The sequence below is a fragment of the Crocodylus siamensis genome, chromosome 3, assembly GCF_052110815.1.
Source record: "Crocodylus siamensis isolate JL-2025a chromosome 3, ASM5211081v1, whole genome shotgun sequence".
In the NCBI taxonomy this organism is placed as follows: Eukaryota; Metazoa; Chordata; order Crocodylia; family Crocodylidae; genus Crocodylus; species Crocodylus siamensis.
In genome coordinates, this window is record NC_143397.1 from 76413137 (window position 1) to 76430305 (window position 17169).

At 42.1% G+C, this 17169-nt stretch overlaps 1 protein-coding gene across 8 annotated transcripts in view; it reads left to right on the forward strand.

Moving 5' to 3' along the window:
- Window positions 1–17169, forward strand: part of SEMA4D (semaphorin 4D) — a 159319-nt gene that overhangs the window by 23045 nt on the left and 119105 nt on the right. For 6 of the 8 annotated variants that reach the window (XM_090038542.1, XM_090038550.1, XM_090038549.1 and 3 more), the window contains one exon: window positions 9810–9882. The exons of the other annotated variants lie outside the window; for them this stretch is intronic. The gene's annotated coding sequence lies outside the window, so the exon portion shown is untranslated. The remainder of the gene's footprint in view (window positions 1–9809; window positions 9883–17169) is intronic. 8 annotated transcript variants of the gene reach the window in all.

Here is a 17169-nt window from a genome sequence, read left to right on the forward strand (position 1 = left end):
TTAAAAATAAAAATTAAGTAAGTTGCAGTGGGAGAAATTATAGTCCCCTAGGTTGGGAAGTGACTGATATGGAAGGGGAAAAAAACTTTGGGCAAAGAGGGAAGAAGAACTGCTTGTTGCTGCTTTGAAAGCAAGCAGAAACTTGCTGCTAATTCACAGGTAGCTTGTAACAGCACATACACAGTTGTAACTTGTTGCTGGTTTTCTGCATCTGCAGTAAGTGATTTGTGACAGCTGTTGTGCAAGCAGTACCTTTATGACAAACAGTGAACTCATGATTACTTTTGTTTTATGTTACCTTGGACTCGTACCACAGCCTTGTATTGACATAATCCCTCTGCATTCTGATTAGATACTCCATGGTTCACTGCTCCACTACTACTCTATGTTTTCTGAGATTGTTTGCATTGTGGTATACCTAATAGATGATAGGTAGAAGGTAAGGGGGAGGAGAAAGTAAGTAAGCATTGTAGTGGGAAGTGTACGTGGCAGACTGTGGAAGCATTATGTGAGGTTTCTGTTAGATTAGAAAAAGGATTTGAGAACTTGAATAATCTGAAGAGATGTTTGTGAGCATTGGGTGGAATTGGGCATGTTCAAAGTTCTTGAAATGGAGAAATACTAGGCTACCATGAATATGGCATCCTGGCATCCCCACATCCCTTCTCCTGTAGAGAGCTCTGGCAGTAGGTCTTCCAGTATTCGCTGGAATTGGTCCTTTCCACAATTTGTGTCTGCCTTTTTAAAGGTTCAGGTTCATTCTCCACGTCTGATTCAAGGTGTTTCAGGATCTTCACCGCTCTCTTATGTGGAGTTTGCAAGGTGTGGGTCTTCCGGATCATTAAGAGTGTCCGCAGCAGGCTGAGAGGAATGGCACATCTAGCAAAGATATGATTTGTGTGACTTGTAGCAACAACAGAAATGCTCATATTAAATGTAGTCTTCCTGCATTCTAGCTAGAAGTGCTTTGCCTTCCTGTGACACTAGGCAGCATGTGCTGGTTTTACCCTTCTCTTGGAATTTTATATCTGTACCTATACAGAGTTACTTCAGGACTGCTGGAAATAATGACTTCTCCCCAGACATTAGTATTTCTCCAGTTAGTGAAGTTTATCATGTCACTACATCATGGTCCAGTCCGAAGATGCTGAACTGGACTGCTAAATAACGAGGAATATTACAACAGCACGTGAACTCCATCTGGGCTGGAATCACAAAGGACAGTACTTGGTTGCATGCCAACCATTTAAGCGGCAGACTGACCCCAGAGCAGTAGAGGGCACAGGCAGGCAGGACTTGTCAGATACCCAACATTTGCTAGAGGCTGGGAATGTATCTATACCTGCTTTGCAACATGTACATTTTTTCGTGTAACTAAGCTAACAAAGATTTTGTTTGTGGACATATGGCACTTTTGCTGCCAAACAGCTCAAGTTGATCCACCAACAAATTTCAAGTATAGATAAGCCCTAAGTTTTTTGTCAGTTTAACAAAAAAAAAAGAGGGGGGAGGGAGGGTACTTGGTAAAAGTGGGTGTGAAATAAAGATATATCTGAGACGGGACTGCCTGAAATAACTAAGGAAGAAACGTGGTCCCCATTGCTTTACGGGATTTCCCATGTTTTCAGGTTGAAGTTGAATGTGTGTTTCTGAGGAAAGAAAGAGAAGTGTCTGAAATTGAACACCCATAAGTCTCCAAAAGTGAGAACTTGTTGTTGAACAGCTCTCCTGCTGTGTACAGCTTTAGATAGGAGTCAAACACTTGAATATTCTGAGTGTATGACTCCTATTAATATGCCAGCAGACATGTGACTTTTAAGATCAGGAAGGGCCACTGAGTCATATAATCTGACCACCTGTATAACATAGGCTATAGAACTTTTTCCATTGAATTTTGTGTCAAAACAAATAGGCTTTAATCAAGCAACCTATCTTCTAGAAATGGAAGATGAAAAATCTACCATTTTGGTAGCTTGTTCCAGTGGTTAGTCACTATAAAAAGGAAACATTGACAGAGGGGCAGGGTTGTCTTTGTATGCCAAATTAACAACATGCAGAATTGAAAATGGTCTTGCTAACTATTGTGACCAAATGGTCTTTGTCCATTTATCTTGGAGACATCAGAAATAGTACTGGGTAAAGATACTGAAAGCAGTTCAGTGAGCTCTTTTGCACCTTGTTTTGTATGACTTCAGTACTTCCTGAATTTAAAAGGTTCTCTTTTTAGGGGGTGTTAAGTCATTGTTTGCATACATCGGTATACTAAAAATCCAGTTTGGTTATGATGCTGCCCTTGTGGGAGCCCTTTGGCTAGTGGATTGAGCACCAGAACCAGGCATTCTTAATTTTTTCCTACCTTCCAGAGGGTAACAAGTTTTACTATAAGTGAAGTACAAAGCTACATTAAAAAAAAAAATCCAAGTCACTTTTAGGTAGATACAGATATAGGAACTAAGATTCCCAGAGAAGATTAATGGATTTTGGGAAAGTGTTCAGTTTGAAATGCCTGTTTAGCCCTTGCTGCTTCGATGGAGGATGGTGCTATGGTAACTCAGCCTCTCCTTAGCTGGTTGCCACATACCATAGCTGTTTAGAGTTGCACAATTTTGGACTTTTCCTTCAAATTTGACACAGCCCACAAAAGAGTGTTCTTTTTTGGCACCAGTAGATAGTGCTTCTGAAGGCTTTATAATACCTACTCTACAATTAGAGCTGTGCTTGCAGCTTCAGTAAGCACACTTGAACTAGTCTGTCTTCTGTACAGTTTAAATAGTATTTTACTGAGTATATAAGTTGTGATTGCACCGGAGCAAACAAATAATTTGGAGTAAAGATGCGGTCCTACTTGTCATGATTTTAGTTTCCATTCTTGACCTCTGATGCATCTGCATCTAGATGTGCACTGATATATCAGTTGCGTATCAGAGTGGCACTGATAAAAGGAAAATTAACATTATCAGCTATTGGCTTTTTTTAGCTGGTGTAGCCAATAATGTTACCGATAAATGCTGTATGCGTGCACGCAGCTGTACACATGCATGCGGCCAGAAATGCAGCTGGGCAGCTTGGAGAGTGACATCCTGCTGGTGAGTCTGTGTGGGGGAAGAGGCATGGCGGGGGAAGATCGAGACCCCCCCGCCCCACCACAGTGAGGGAGGATGTGGGACTGGGGCAGGTGCTCCCCGAGCCCAGAGCAGGTGAGGAAGAGGGGCAGCTCTACCACTGCACACAACCCCATGGGAGGCATGGGGGGGCATATGCCTCCCTGGTTTTGTGTGCAGGGTGAGGGCAGGCTGCCCACTGCAGGCTTGGGGCCAGGGACTGCACCAGCAAGTATGGCAGAAGATCAGCTTGGCTTAGCATGGAACTCTTCAGTAAACTAAATCATACAAAGGCAGCTTATAAGAAGTGGAAACTTGAAGAAATAACTAGGGAAGAATATAAAAGCATTGCTTGGCCATGCAGGGATGAAGTCAGGAAGGTTAAGCACAATTGGACTTGCAGCTAGCAAGGGGAGTGAAGGGTAACAAGAAGGGTTTCTACAAGTATGTCGGTAGCAAGAGGAGGATCAGGGAAAGCATGAGTCCCTTACTAAATGGGGGAGGCAACCTTGTGACAGGATGCAGAAAAGGCTGAAGTGCTTAATGCCTGTTTTGCTTCCATCTTCATAGTCAAGAGTGGTTCCCAGACCACTGCACTGGGCAGCATAGTTTGGAGAGGAGGTGAGCAGCTCTTCGTGGTGAAAAAACAGGTTAGAGACCGCTTAGAAAAGCTGGTTGTGCACAAGTCCATGGGGATGGTTGGGATGCACCCGACGGTGCTGAGGGAGTTGGCTGATGTGATTGCAGAGTCATTGGCCATAGTTGAAAACTCATGGCAATCAGGAGAGGTCCTGGATGATTGGAAAAGGGCAAAAATAGCACCCATATTTAAGAAAGGGAAAAAGGAGGATCTAGGGAACTACAGGCTAGTCAGCCTCACCTTAGTCCCTAGAAAAATCATGGAGCAGATCCTCAAGGAATTCATTTCTAAGCACTTTGAGGAGAAAAAGGTGATTAGGAACAGTCAGCATGGATTCGCCAGGGGCACGTCATGCCTGACCAACCTGATTGCCTGGCTTTGTGTATGTCGGGACACAGGTGGATGTGGTATACCTTGATTTTAGCAAGGCTTTTGATACAGTCTCCCATAACATTCTCTCAGGCAAGGCAAGGAAGTATGGGCTGCGTGAATGGACTGTAAGGCAGATGGAAAACTGGCTTGAGTATACGATTCAGAGAATAGTAATCAATGGCTGGATGTCTGGTTGGCAGCCGATATCAAGTGGAGTGCCTCAGGGGTTGGTCAGTGTCTTCATCAATGACCTGGAAGATGGGATGGAGTGCACTTAGTGAATTCTGCTATTAAGTTTCTTCTTTAAACTAACTTTCTGTGATCACAGATGAGGCAGCACTGTAATAAATGGTACATCACTTGTGGCAGCCTTAATTTCAGAATTGCCTTTTTTTGTTTATGTTTGATTGACTTTGGTACATGATATTTTTAAATAATTTGGCTGTGATCTTGAGAAGAGGTAAACAAATCTTTAGTTTACATAAGTACTTTATTAATATAAGTTGCCCAGTAGGCTGAAATGAAATTTAAGCATATGTATTAGCCTTTGCAGGATTGAGATCATTCAGCCTGATCTAAAAGTTAAATGTAGCTATTATAATTTTTTAATGTTATATAGTTTATAGTCAAGGCAGGGTGTTTATAGTTCATGATCAAAGCAGTGTGCTTATATGGTGTTAGTACCAGCCATAATATTCATGGGTGGTAATACATAAATAACATGATGTTTGGGATTGATTGTCATTTCAAAGTAACGAAGTATTGACAATGAGGCTGTGAAAATTCTAGTATAAGGCCTTTGTAGTAAGGGGAAATAATTAATAATTTTATTATCTTAAAGTAACAGGTTACCTTAAACTAACTTCTGCTTAGAAAGCAAGAAAAATCTATGGATTTCAGCAGTGGAGCAGAAAAATGCAAAAAATTTTGAACTATTGTATTAATCTCAGCAGGTCATGCTTTGAGAATAAATTTATGGAGCTGTTTGTGATCTTGTAGTCATGAAGACTGTCAGATGGCTGTCAAAAAGTGATGACTGACAGTGTCAGGTGTCACTTGCTGAAAAACAGCAGCTTTATTATTTTGTGGTTTGTATTATTGTATATAAGTATGTAAAAGCAGAAAATGAAATTAAAAGCAGATGGTGAGATTTTCTGTACTTCAGAATTAACCAAAAAGATTTGTTTTTATGGCATTTATACATTTCATTTTGGCATAATAGAAAAATGCCTTGTGGAGTGCTGTTCTGTTATTTTATAGAGATAAGGCTGTATTATTCTTATAGGAATTAATTTGGGCTTCATAAATGTTGTTAGTTATTTGTTAAATTGCTTTATAGTTTACAGTGGATGGGCCACTTAGTTTTGAATTGGAATGAGCTGAGAACCAGAACTGGTATTTATAGTCACCATTCGTTGGAATAGTGTTGTTGCTAGTTCTAATACTGTCATTTTTACCTCACTGTTCTTTAGCAGGATATATACAAGTGCCCTTTTTTTCTAAAATTTCTATGCAGTATTTTACAACAACAATTACAAGTACTCAGTTCATAACAGCTGCAGTAACGAAGTGTAAAACTTGCATGCATTGAGATTGGCTTAAATGTTGGTCTTTTCTTTCACCCACTAGTAACAAGACTTGGACCATGTTGATTACTGGGCACATTTGGTTCTGGTAGTTGATGTAAGTGCAATATAATGGGTCTGAAAAAAATCTATTCTGTTGGTGGGACGTGTGCCAAACATGAGCTTTTTCTTGACATCAAAGGGTTAAGGAAAGCGAGTGGTCATACACAGTAGTAACTGCTGCTTGAGCCAAATATTGATCTTATGTGTTTTATTTTATGCTACATACTTCTTAAATGTGATATCAATATTAATCTGTGTTCAGTTGTGTAGGGTTTTTGACAGGGAGAAACTATTATGTTGATTTTTTTCAAGTTATGTAGCATAAGGCTCTATCCTGCCAACTTCTTGGTAAGTAGCTCTGATGATAAATGGTGGGGCTACTAGCATGACTAAATAGAGAGAGAGAGAGAGAGAGAGAGAGAGAGTGTGTCTGTGTGTGTTAGGAAGGGGCTCATAGTATGTAAACATCAGAGTTCATTAATCCCAGCTAAACCTTTTGGTTACAGAGACATTACAGTGGTTATGGACTTTGACCGTAATGCTCTACTTAGCTGACTGGCAGAAAGACAAAATAATGGTACTAAAAGCCTGAGTTCAACCACTCAGAAACCCCTTATTTCTCTGATGGTCATGTAGCTGTAAAATGTGTTGAGGGATGGGGGAAGAGAGTACAAGCTGATGTGAAAAGGTCAGCAAGGGAGCATTCTTAATATTTATTGTATAACAACCCTCCTGTGCATTAAGGTAGCTACCTAAACACATTTAATATACAGCAGGACTGTCTGTATGGCAGCTCCTGGGCTCCCAGCCTGGGCACTGCTTTCCTTACCACTTAGTGGCGGCTGCTGCTGTGTCCAGCCTCCTGCTCCCTCCTACTTTCAGTGTCTGTGCCTGGCCCTGGGGGTGGACCAGCACTGTCCCTGGGCTGAGGTAGCCTTTAGCTAGGTTGCAGGAGGAGACTTGGGAAGCCTGTGAAGTACATCAGTGTGGTACAGTAGGGTGCCATGCAGTGCTGGGGTGGGCACATGGCACAGCTTGCAGAGCTCAGGGGGACTGGCATAGTGCAGCAGTGAGGCTAGGGGAGCACTTGCTACCTGGTGCAGTTGGGGAGGGGCCATGTGGCATGGCATGCAGGGGATAGGACCACTATCGTGGTGGGGAGGGGCTTGCCATGTGGGGTGTGGTGCAGCCTGTGCAGAATATGGCTTGGTGTATGTGAACTGGGATGTGTGGCTGGGGTGCGTGCCTCTGGCCACTCAGAAGGTGGACAGCCCATGTGTACAGGAATTGTCAGTGATAAAATGAGGAATTCTTTTGAACAGGAAAAGTTAGAAAATGTGGGGTTTTGATAAGAGACAGGACTCAGGGAATTATCATCCAGTTCACTTTTCTCGTCTTAAACACTAAAGATGAATTCTTGTTTAAAGCTTTGTGCCTGTTGTGAATATTCTTGTCTTTATTTTTGTACGTTGCTACTTTTCCCATCTCTTCTGTCCCTATGTTGTAACCAAGTAGCTGTACTTTTCCCTTTTCAAGTGTTATATAAAGGACTTAACTAAATCAGAAATGTACTTTATAAGCTTTTGTAAGCGGTGTGGTTAGTTCATTAGATGCTGTGATGTGATGTAATGTGTCCCTTTACAGTATCTGATGAAATAAGATACTGTAAAGATCTGCTTACAAAAGCTTATGCTATGCTTCTTTGATTTAGTTAGTCTATAACATAAGTGACAAACTCATCTGCCCCACGGAGTTAGATTAAGGTTTCTGGGCCAGTCTGCTGGCTGGATCAGGGCTGACCTCCTGTACAGTGCCTGCAGCACCAGGTCCAGCATGCAGAATGCTGGACCTGGTGTTGGAGGCAGCACCGGGGACCAGGACATGGTGTGTGCTGCATGCAGCACCCTGTCACTTCTGCTTCCATACCGCCTGATCCAGACTGGCTCTGGAGCCAACACGGAGAGCTGTTCAGGCATGGGCATTGCATATAGTGCATGCTCTGGGTTGACCCCCTGGGTTGTGCGCAGGGTGTGTGGCACTGGGTCCAGCCTGATTATACAGCTCCACAGACCAGATGTTTGATTCCTGTTGTCTGTAAAGTGCAAATATACCATGCCTTTTTCCTGACTTCAGACTAACATAGCTAACTACCTTTCTCTTACTAAAAGGCATCATCAGGGTTTTTATACCAACCAAGATGCACCAAGGACCATAAAAGTTTCTTCATATGTTCTGTGTAATGTCAACATGGCTTTAGGGACTATGTTTGTTATTCCAACAAAGGAAAAAACAAAAAACTTTGTTTTTAATCGTGGCATCATGGAAAAAACTACTTAGAAAATGAAGCAGATTCTGCTAAAGGGAAGAGGGGTATATTTCATTAAGCAAATTATTTGAAGCTTCACAAAAGTTGCTCTTTGGAAATGCACCATATTGGATGTTCATTTTGTATGTGTATATAATTATAATATTCTGACCCAGTGGTTTTTGTCATGACCATTAAAACTTAATGTTATTTTCTCATATTTTCCACATTAAAAACAACCCTAAATTGTGTGTGGAATCAAGGGAAATTAAGGCCAGAAAAGAACTGGGGTTTTTTTTTCTTCATTTCCCCAAATAATCATTGTCTCTTTCTGCTAAGTACTAAATAATTTTTAATGGTTTTAATGGTTTCTATTTTTCCAAGTATGATTATTTGAACTGTGGAAATAATCAGGGCCCTGTTGGTATAAGTGACATATAAAGGTGGTAGATATGGCCCTGATGAGCTCCTAGTGTAATCTGAAACAATAAACACAAGCTCAGTAGCAAAGGAAGTAAGTAGGAGGGAAGGCAAGGATTATAGGAGTAAGATCACACGGTTATTTACATTGGCTGAAATACAATTCAGAGAAATGGAATCCTTAGCTGATCATTATTATTTATAAATGAACATAATCTATCACTTACCTGCTGGCCAACATAGCTACCACTAGTTGATTTCCTGGGAGTTTTGCCAGAGAGTGGGTCTGAAAGAGTTACTTGAAAGAGGGAGTACTGGCCTTCAGCTTAATCTATGTTGAACCTTATTCTATAAATAAGCATTGGAGATGTTCATTGAAAAAACAAGAAGAAACAAAAGGAGAACTCATATGGTGACATCAGTTGCAGAGCTATCAGTCTAAGGCCCTGTGTTTAAAATTCAAGAGCAGATAAATAGGGAGGACAGAGCTGTGCAAAGCCTTGAAGTTGAAAACAAAACTTGAATTTGATGGAGTGGAAAAAAGGAGCCAGTGACAGGATTTAAGTCTGTCATACATGAGCAGGGAAAATGATTTTAGCAGTTGGGCATTTTTCTGGACTGGAAGTGAGGCCAATAATAAAGGTAGGACAGTATGATGAGGCCTAGATTTTTTGGTTTGTTTGTTTTGCTTTTAAATCACATGGTTACTTTTGTTTGGCAGAAACATACCAAAAGCACAGCCTCTTACGTTGGTATTTCCTTTTGGAATAAAAGTATAGCATCTGTGGCTGCTTTAATTGGAAGATTGGGAAGGTTTTATCATCTAAATTCACATATCCCATTTTCTGGTATATCAGGTAAAAGCTTCATAAAATCTGTCTGTAACAACTTTTTCTTTTTCTCTTTATATTGCAAACAGGTATCCAGAAGTTTTTGAGAGATACTTCTACTATGTGGGTGTGTGTATATTCAGTGACACTTTTTCCAATTGTTTTTCTTGAGTGTTTATATAAATTGGACAAATTTATCTTTTGCAGCAAATTTGGCTTCTCCTTCATGCACATGAATATAATGCTTTAAACGTTCATTTTAATTCTTGACATGCAGTGCCACGTTGTGAAGCAGTATGTATACCCAAGGGGGAAAATTTAAGTGCCTCACATCACTCAACTATTCCTTCTACTGATTAAGGAGTGACATTGTCTCAGATGCCCTTTGGAAGCAGTCAGTCATTTTCAGTCAGAAAGATGTTCGCTGAGAAATGAGGCCTTGAAGGGACAAATGTAACTCACATAAATCGAGGACGAAGTGAATCCCTGGCATTTTTCTTTCTTTTCCAACAGAAGTGTGGGGGATCCCACTCAGAAGTGTTTTTTGGTGTGGATGGTGAATCATTTGATGTACGACTGTTTAAAGGTAAGATCAGATAGAAAACCAATGCTTGATCAATACATTTTGAAATATAAATTAAAGCAGTGTTAAACTGCATTGTATTTTATAGTTACAATGCAGACAGAACATGTAATACAGATGCTTTATATTTATGTTATACTCTTTATCCTTTCTGAGCAGTATTGCTTTTTTTTGCTTAATTAAAAATCCTGTTAATTCTGAATCCAGCTTAGGCTCCAAGAAGATTCTAGTGTAAACTAGTGGCACTCAACCTTTTGGCCCTGCAGGCCTGATGAGTGGGATGGGGTTGGTCTATGGGCCAGATCTGTGTGCAGTTGGTCCATAGGGCTGATCCTGCTGTGTGCTGACATAATCCTGCACCGGTCCAGATCTGTCTGCATGCCAAGCCAGATTTGGCTGCATGCTGGTATGATCTAGCATGTGGGGCTACATTTTGTGGCCTGCAGGGCTCCTCATCGGGCCAGAAATTTGGCATCAGGGGAGTTGCAATTAATGCTGCTGCTGGTCCCCCCGACCAAATTTCCAGACCCTTGGGAAGTCCTGTGGCCTAGATGACACGGCTTCATGAGTCAGGTTTGACTCGTGGTGGGAGGGAAGGTTAAGCACCCCTGCTCTATATAGTTCTCCACCTTGTTTAGGAGGACTTGCTACTTGATAGTAAAGCTTTGCATCTTGGCAGCAAGTGAAATTCTGTGCACAAGAGCTGAGACACCAACTAATCAGCTTTGGTTATATGTAGCACCAAACCTGAATATTTATTTATGACTTACTGTATTTCAATCCAGTAAGTCATAAATATTTAAGTTTGCTGCTACAACACGAAACCACGTTGGCTGTTACATTTGTAGTGTCATAGGAAACAGTTCAGTAGTAGAAGTAGGCTGTAAATTGGGTTTGGGGAAAAACTACATACAGGTTTCCCTTTTCAACTTCTGGGGTTAAGTTCCTGAAAGTTCCTGTGGTTGGCAAGACAAAAGGCTTATGGGGAAAAATGGCAGGTGGTGGGCTAATGTGCAGCCACAGAAAACTGTGGTTACTCAAAAATGTATATTGTGGTAGCCAAAATGGTACATAGATTATTAAGTGTGGATATTTAAAATCGTGGTTGGCGAGGGAAACCTGTAACTAATTTCATTGTCAGTTAAATGGTGCCAGTGGAGTTGACAAAAGGATAGCTATGAATTGTTTAACAGATCTCAAATAGATTATTACTCTTTGAATCTTCAAACAGACTCTCATTTGGTTTAATCTTCCAAGTTACAAAATATCATCAAGAACTTCAACTTTATTTTGCATTTGTGTGCTTAAGGACACTCATAGTCACCAGTGTAATATCATCTCAGTTCAGTAGCCTGTTCTAGTTCAACAAAAATGTGAATGAAGTTCATCCCATGCTTAAGTATATTTCTGAACAGGAATAGAATTAAATATGTACTTAAAAGTCTTGCTGAACTAGTACATATATCAAGGATTTTTTGGATTATGAATATTTTTCTCTTTAATTTTGAAATACAGAACATTAAAAAAGAATAGTTTTTGATGCATGTATTGTATAACATGGAATTGAATAAATGGTGGTTTAATATATAGACTACCTCCTTGAGTCTAATTAATTGCGGGGATTAAAATTGTTCATTTTAAAATGCTAGTTTTAGCTCAGTTCTAGCTGGAAAATATACAATACAGATAAGGACGATCTATAATTGTTATTTGAATGTAGTTGCATGTATATTACTTTTTCAGGAAGAGAGTGGTTTATGTTCTTATCTTGCTTTTAAAAAAGCAAGCGGAAATTTTTTTGAACTGCAGTTCTTTGAATGTAGTATTGTGGTGTGTGGTTCCTTGTTTCTGTGCTGTAGATAGGCATTGGACAATCAGAAGACATATTTCTATTTTTAAATGTTTTAATTTGAGCACACCTTAGTTACCATTGTGATCCTGGAGCTTGGGTCAATCAACAGTGCAATGCAGGTGCAACTGTGGTGCTAATGTTAATAGGATTTTTTTAAATTTAAACTTAGGTTAGAGGTATTTGCAAGGATTTAAAAAAAGAATTTTAGAGGCCATCACATTTTTTACCATGTTACTAGAACTTTTTTTTTGTCTTATAGTAAGGTCATTGCACATTTGTCTGGTCTGTTGATACTATTGCATGTGGTCATGACATGATACTGTGAAACCACACAGTGCAGAGGTAGCAGAATTAAGCAGAAATCTAAATATGTTTTGTAAAGCTGTTTAAATCTTTAAATCTGAATTGTAGCCATGCATCTGCAGTCATGCAGCTGGCTAAAAGTAGTTATTGTTATCAATTTTAAGTATGTTTGTGTGTGTATAGCTTTTCTGTTAGGTTAAGCCTTCTGAATTCAATTAATAAAAGGAAATACAAAGAAAGGCACCAACATGCTTGTGGATTTAGTGGTGGTATTTCCTTTTTTTTTTTTCCTTTTATTTGATTCTAGTGTTATCAGCAGGTTGTAGAATGAAACCAAACCCTAGAATCTGAAAGACTTTAAGATAATTTAGCAGGTAAGAGTTGAAACTTGCCTCTACAGATGGTGGGGTCAGATGTTCTCTTGAGAGAAGTCATATTTGTTCACAGCAGACTTTGCTAATGGGCTTTTACAATTTAATGAGTCTAAAGTCAATATGTGTGTATTAAGGAAGATATGCAGACAGGGGATTACTTTATTCCTGATCATCTTTGACGGCAATGTCTACCTCTTTCATCCCGAGACTATGCTCTATTACAGCAGAAAGCCGTCATGAGTGGGGAGTGTTTTGGCCCCTGAGTGAGTTGGGTCCAGCCTCAATTGTGAGACATCATCTAGCTGCTAGGGATCAGGTAGTGAATAGGGCAGCCTCAGTGGATAGAGAGACCTACAGGGAGTAGGAAGGTTCCTGCATCAGGCCATGTGGTGGGAAGGGTTGGATAACTGACATGCTGAATGTTTTTTTCAGAAGAAATAAAGCTAAAGTTGGGGTTGACGGGGTGCAAAAAGATCAGAAGCAGACTCTGGTTATTAGGCTGTGTGAAGCTTTGGTTACTGATTCAATTTGGAGGTGATTTGGCAGCCGAATATCTGAATCCAAATCAAATCAGGAGACCTGTTAATCTCTCTGAATCAGAAGCCTCCGATTCGAAGAGATTTGATGATTTGGATATAGACTTTCATAGACTTTTGTAGACATTTGGGCTGGAAGGGACCTCGGAAGATCATTGAGTCCAGCCCCCCACCCAAAGGGCAAGAAGTCAGCTGGGGTCATAGGATCCTAGCAAGATAAGCATCCAATTTGCTCTTGAAGGTGTTCAGTGTAGGTTCTTGAACCACCTCCGATGTCAGGCTGTTCCAGACCATGGGGGCTTGGACAGTAAAGAACTTCTTCCTTATGTCCAGCCTGAAACAGTCTCACAGTAGTTTATGACCGTTTGACCTTGTCATCTCTTGGGGCGCTCTGGTGAACAAACATTTCCCCAGATCCTGGTGGTCACTCCTGATAAACTTATAGGTGGCCATCAGATCACCCCTGAGCTTGTGCTTTTGCAGGCTAAACAGCCCCATGGCTCTTAGCCTGTTGTTGTAAGATCTGTTTTCCTGACCTCTGATCATGTGCGTGGCTCTTCTCTGGACTCTCTCAAGCTTCTCCACATCCATTTAGAATTGTGGAGCCCAAAACGACACAGTACTCCAGTTGCAGCCTCACCAAGGCCAAGTACAAGGGGAAAATGACGTCCTGGGATTTGCTTGAGAAGCATCTATGGATGCAAGCCAGCATTTTGGTCACTTTACTAGCCGCAGCATCGCATTGCAGGCTCATGTTCATCTTGTGGTCAATGATGACCCCCAAGTCTTTTTCTTCCGTAGTGCTAGCCAGTGTAGCACTGCCGAGCCTCTAAGGATGCTGCAGGTTTTTCTTCCCAAGGTGCAGAACCTTGTATTGTTCGGTGTTAAACACCATCAGGTTCTCGTCTGCCCATTTGCTGAGCCTGTCCAGCTCAGCCTGGATCACCCGCCTGTCTTCTGGCATGGATGCTTCGCCCCAAAGTTTGATGTCATCGGCAAACTTTGCCAGTCTGCTCCTAACTCCAATGTCCACATCATTAATGAAGATGTTGAACAATATGGGTCCAAAGACAGAGCCTTGGGGGACCCCAGTGGTCACGGGATACCATGACGAGTGACTGCCATCAATTACTACCCTCTGGGTCCGACTACAGAGCCAACTTCCCAGCCAGCGGATCATGGTGGATCCAAGGCCACAATTGGCCAGTTTTGCCAAGAGGTGATCATGGGATACCAGATCAAAGGCATTTGTGAAGTCAAGATATATGACATCTATCTCTTCTCCCTTGTTCAGGTGATAGGTCACCTGGTCATAGAAGGAAATGAGAGTGGTCAAGCAAGACCTACCCACCACAAACCCATGCTGGCTATCCCTTAGGATGTTGGCGTTGGCCAGTCCATTAAAGACGGCCTCTTTAATATTTCTAAGATCTTCCCTGGGATAAAAGGCTGATGGGCCTATAGTTAGCCAGATCCACTTTCCTCCCTTTCTTGATGATAGGCACCACATTGGCCTTCTTTCAGTCTTTGGGCACTACACCAGAGCTCCAGGAGTTTTCAAGGATTGGTGCCAGAGGCTGGGCTATGATGCTCGTCAGCTCCTTGAGTACCCTGGGGTGCAGATTGTCAGGGCCAGTTGACTTGAAGGTATCCAGCCTCTGAAGGTGTTCCTTCACGAGGTCAGCATTTATGGAGGGCAGGGGATCTCCCTCACCCGGACCTCCCTGTCCCGTAGCGGGCATGGGTGTCCCATGGGACTGATGAAAGACCAATGCAAAGTACCCATTTAATAGGTTGGCTTTTTCCTGGGTGTCAGTTGTCAGTTGCCCCATCTGGTTCAGCAGGGGCCCAATGTTGCCCTTGCTTTTCCTTCAGCTCCCCACATATCAGAAAAAGGACTTTTTATTGTCCTTGATGCTCAAAGCTAGTTGAAGTGCAGTTGCAGCCTTGGCTAGTATATAGATGCAGCTTTATACGTTTTTCCTATGTACCTTGAGTTACCTGGTGCGGCTTGTGAACACTGAGATGGTGGGGCAGATGAAGCATTCTGTGGGAGCGCGGGGAGGAGTCCCCCATGCACTCAGAGGCAGAACTAGAAGTGCTTCTGGTCCACTTCTGGGTGTGCTGTGGAGCATGTGGGGATCACCCCCCCAGCTTGGCAACTGGTGCCTTCTGGGTCTGGAGGGGCACCTGGGATCCCCTTTCAGCTGATCGCTGAGCCAGGGAGATGTGGGGGGGGCCTCCCCTGTGTTCTTGGTGGTGGACCTGGAAGTGGACCAGTCCACTTCCAGATCCACCCCCTTGCTTCCATGGGATGCTCTGTCCACCCCACCATTTCAGTGTTCATGAGCTGTGCCTGGTACCTCATGGTACGTAGAAAAAACATATAAAGCTGTGTCTATGGCTGAACTGCTGATTCTCTGAATCCGAATCAAATGTTGAGATTCAGCTGAATCAAATCGGGACAGTGATCTGAATCAGTGAATCGAATCATTGTCCCCTGAATCGGGCTGAATATGAATCAAATACTGCCCACTTCGCACACCCCTACTGGTTATGGTATTAATCTTTCTAGGGTTGAGGGGACCAGCCAGCCACCTATGAAGGGCTTCTTTTCTTGTTGTTCAAGAGGAGAGGTGTAACTGGTAAGGTTTGTGTCGTGGGACAAACCTGTTGCAGGGGAAACTTCACTGTGAATGCCAGGGCTGGAGCAACGGGGCTTGAGGCAGCCCCACTGCTACCAGGGTAGCTGTCAATTAAGACCTTTCTGTGCATCTTACTGCAGCCATTGCTGAATTTTGTCAGGATTGACAACTGCCAAAGGTGAATTTAGTGGCAGAAAGGCAACTGCAGTGGAGGGGAGCAACACCCAGCAGCTGCTTTGTTAACCCTCTAGTTGCTGGCTGTGCCAATACCTTTTGCCTGGCTGCTTTATGGCACCCACTTCAAATCTGGGCTGGGGCTTGTGCCCTGCTTGCCTGTCCCAAGTTATGCTACAGTTTAAGAGGCTAGTATATTCCATTTGGTTGTGCCTATAGATTGTGTACTAGAGCAGCATTTCTCAACCCGTGGGTCATGACCCCAAAGTGGATCACAGGAATATATGAAAGGGTCGTGAACAAACTTTAAAAATGGATTATCCTTTAAATGAGAAAAAATGTGGGAAATTGTGGGTTTTCCTTTGTAGGCTGGCAGAATTCCAGCCTGCAAGGAGCTTCTTGGGCTCCCCTGCCCCTGCCCTACACACCCCTCTCACCCCCTACTATGGAGTTGGGGGCAGGGGGGCAGTGGATTGGGAGTGAGGGGCACCAGCAGGGCCAGAGGGCTGTTTTCTAGTTAAACTATTTTACTGGGTCAGGACTGGCCATCAATGTTTACAAATGGATCCTGGTCAAAAAAGTTTAGAGTACCTAGTAACTGGATGGATTGGTTCATTTTATGTTAAAATCTAATTATTTTATTACTATTGCCCCTGAGTAGCTTGAGAGGAAATGTCCCAGTGCTAGAATACAATACACGCCGGTTTGTCTCTAGATAATGCACATTATCAAAAATTGCAGAATACAAGTTTTTTAGAGACTGAGATTAATATATAATCAGTTTGTTTTAGAGTAATATGGAAGCGTGGTTTTCCTGAAGCATTGTGCTGAAGATAGTTTTGGTGTTCTTATTTTCCTAACCCCTGTCTGTCTGGGTGTGCTGTAGTAGTCTCTGCCCCCCTCCACTTCTCCCCTGCTTCTCTTCTCATACTGACTAATGCTTCAGATGAAACTCTCTTCCTGGGGTCTGGTTTATCAATGTAAATTCAACAAAAGAATGTATAAACTCTTCACTCTTCTCAATCCTGGACTGGCTGTTTTTCCTGTGTTTCATAAACAGTTTTGCATTAGGTTTCAGTTGATCTTGTTTGATAGCCTGAGCAAACACTACTCAACTTACAACTTATGGCTTCCTTCCCATCTCTGATAATGTTAACAACTCCACCAGGCCTCTTGTCTGTCTTGTATGGGCAGTTTCTTTTCATTCCATGGCCATGAACGCACATTCAGATGATCTTGGAGAATTTGTTTTCCTAGTAGAAATATTTACTGAGAGCAATGTGTATGGACATTCCAGTGCTGAGGCCCTGAAGAGTGGTGAGCTTGCCATGGAACCAGGGGGGATCCCTGTGCACATATTTCAACATGCTCTGCAGGTTTTCTTAGTCTGCCTGGTGACTGATGGC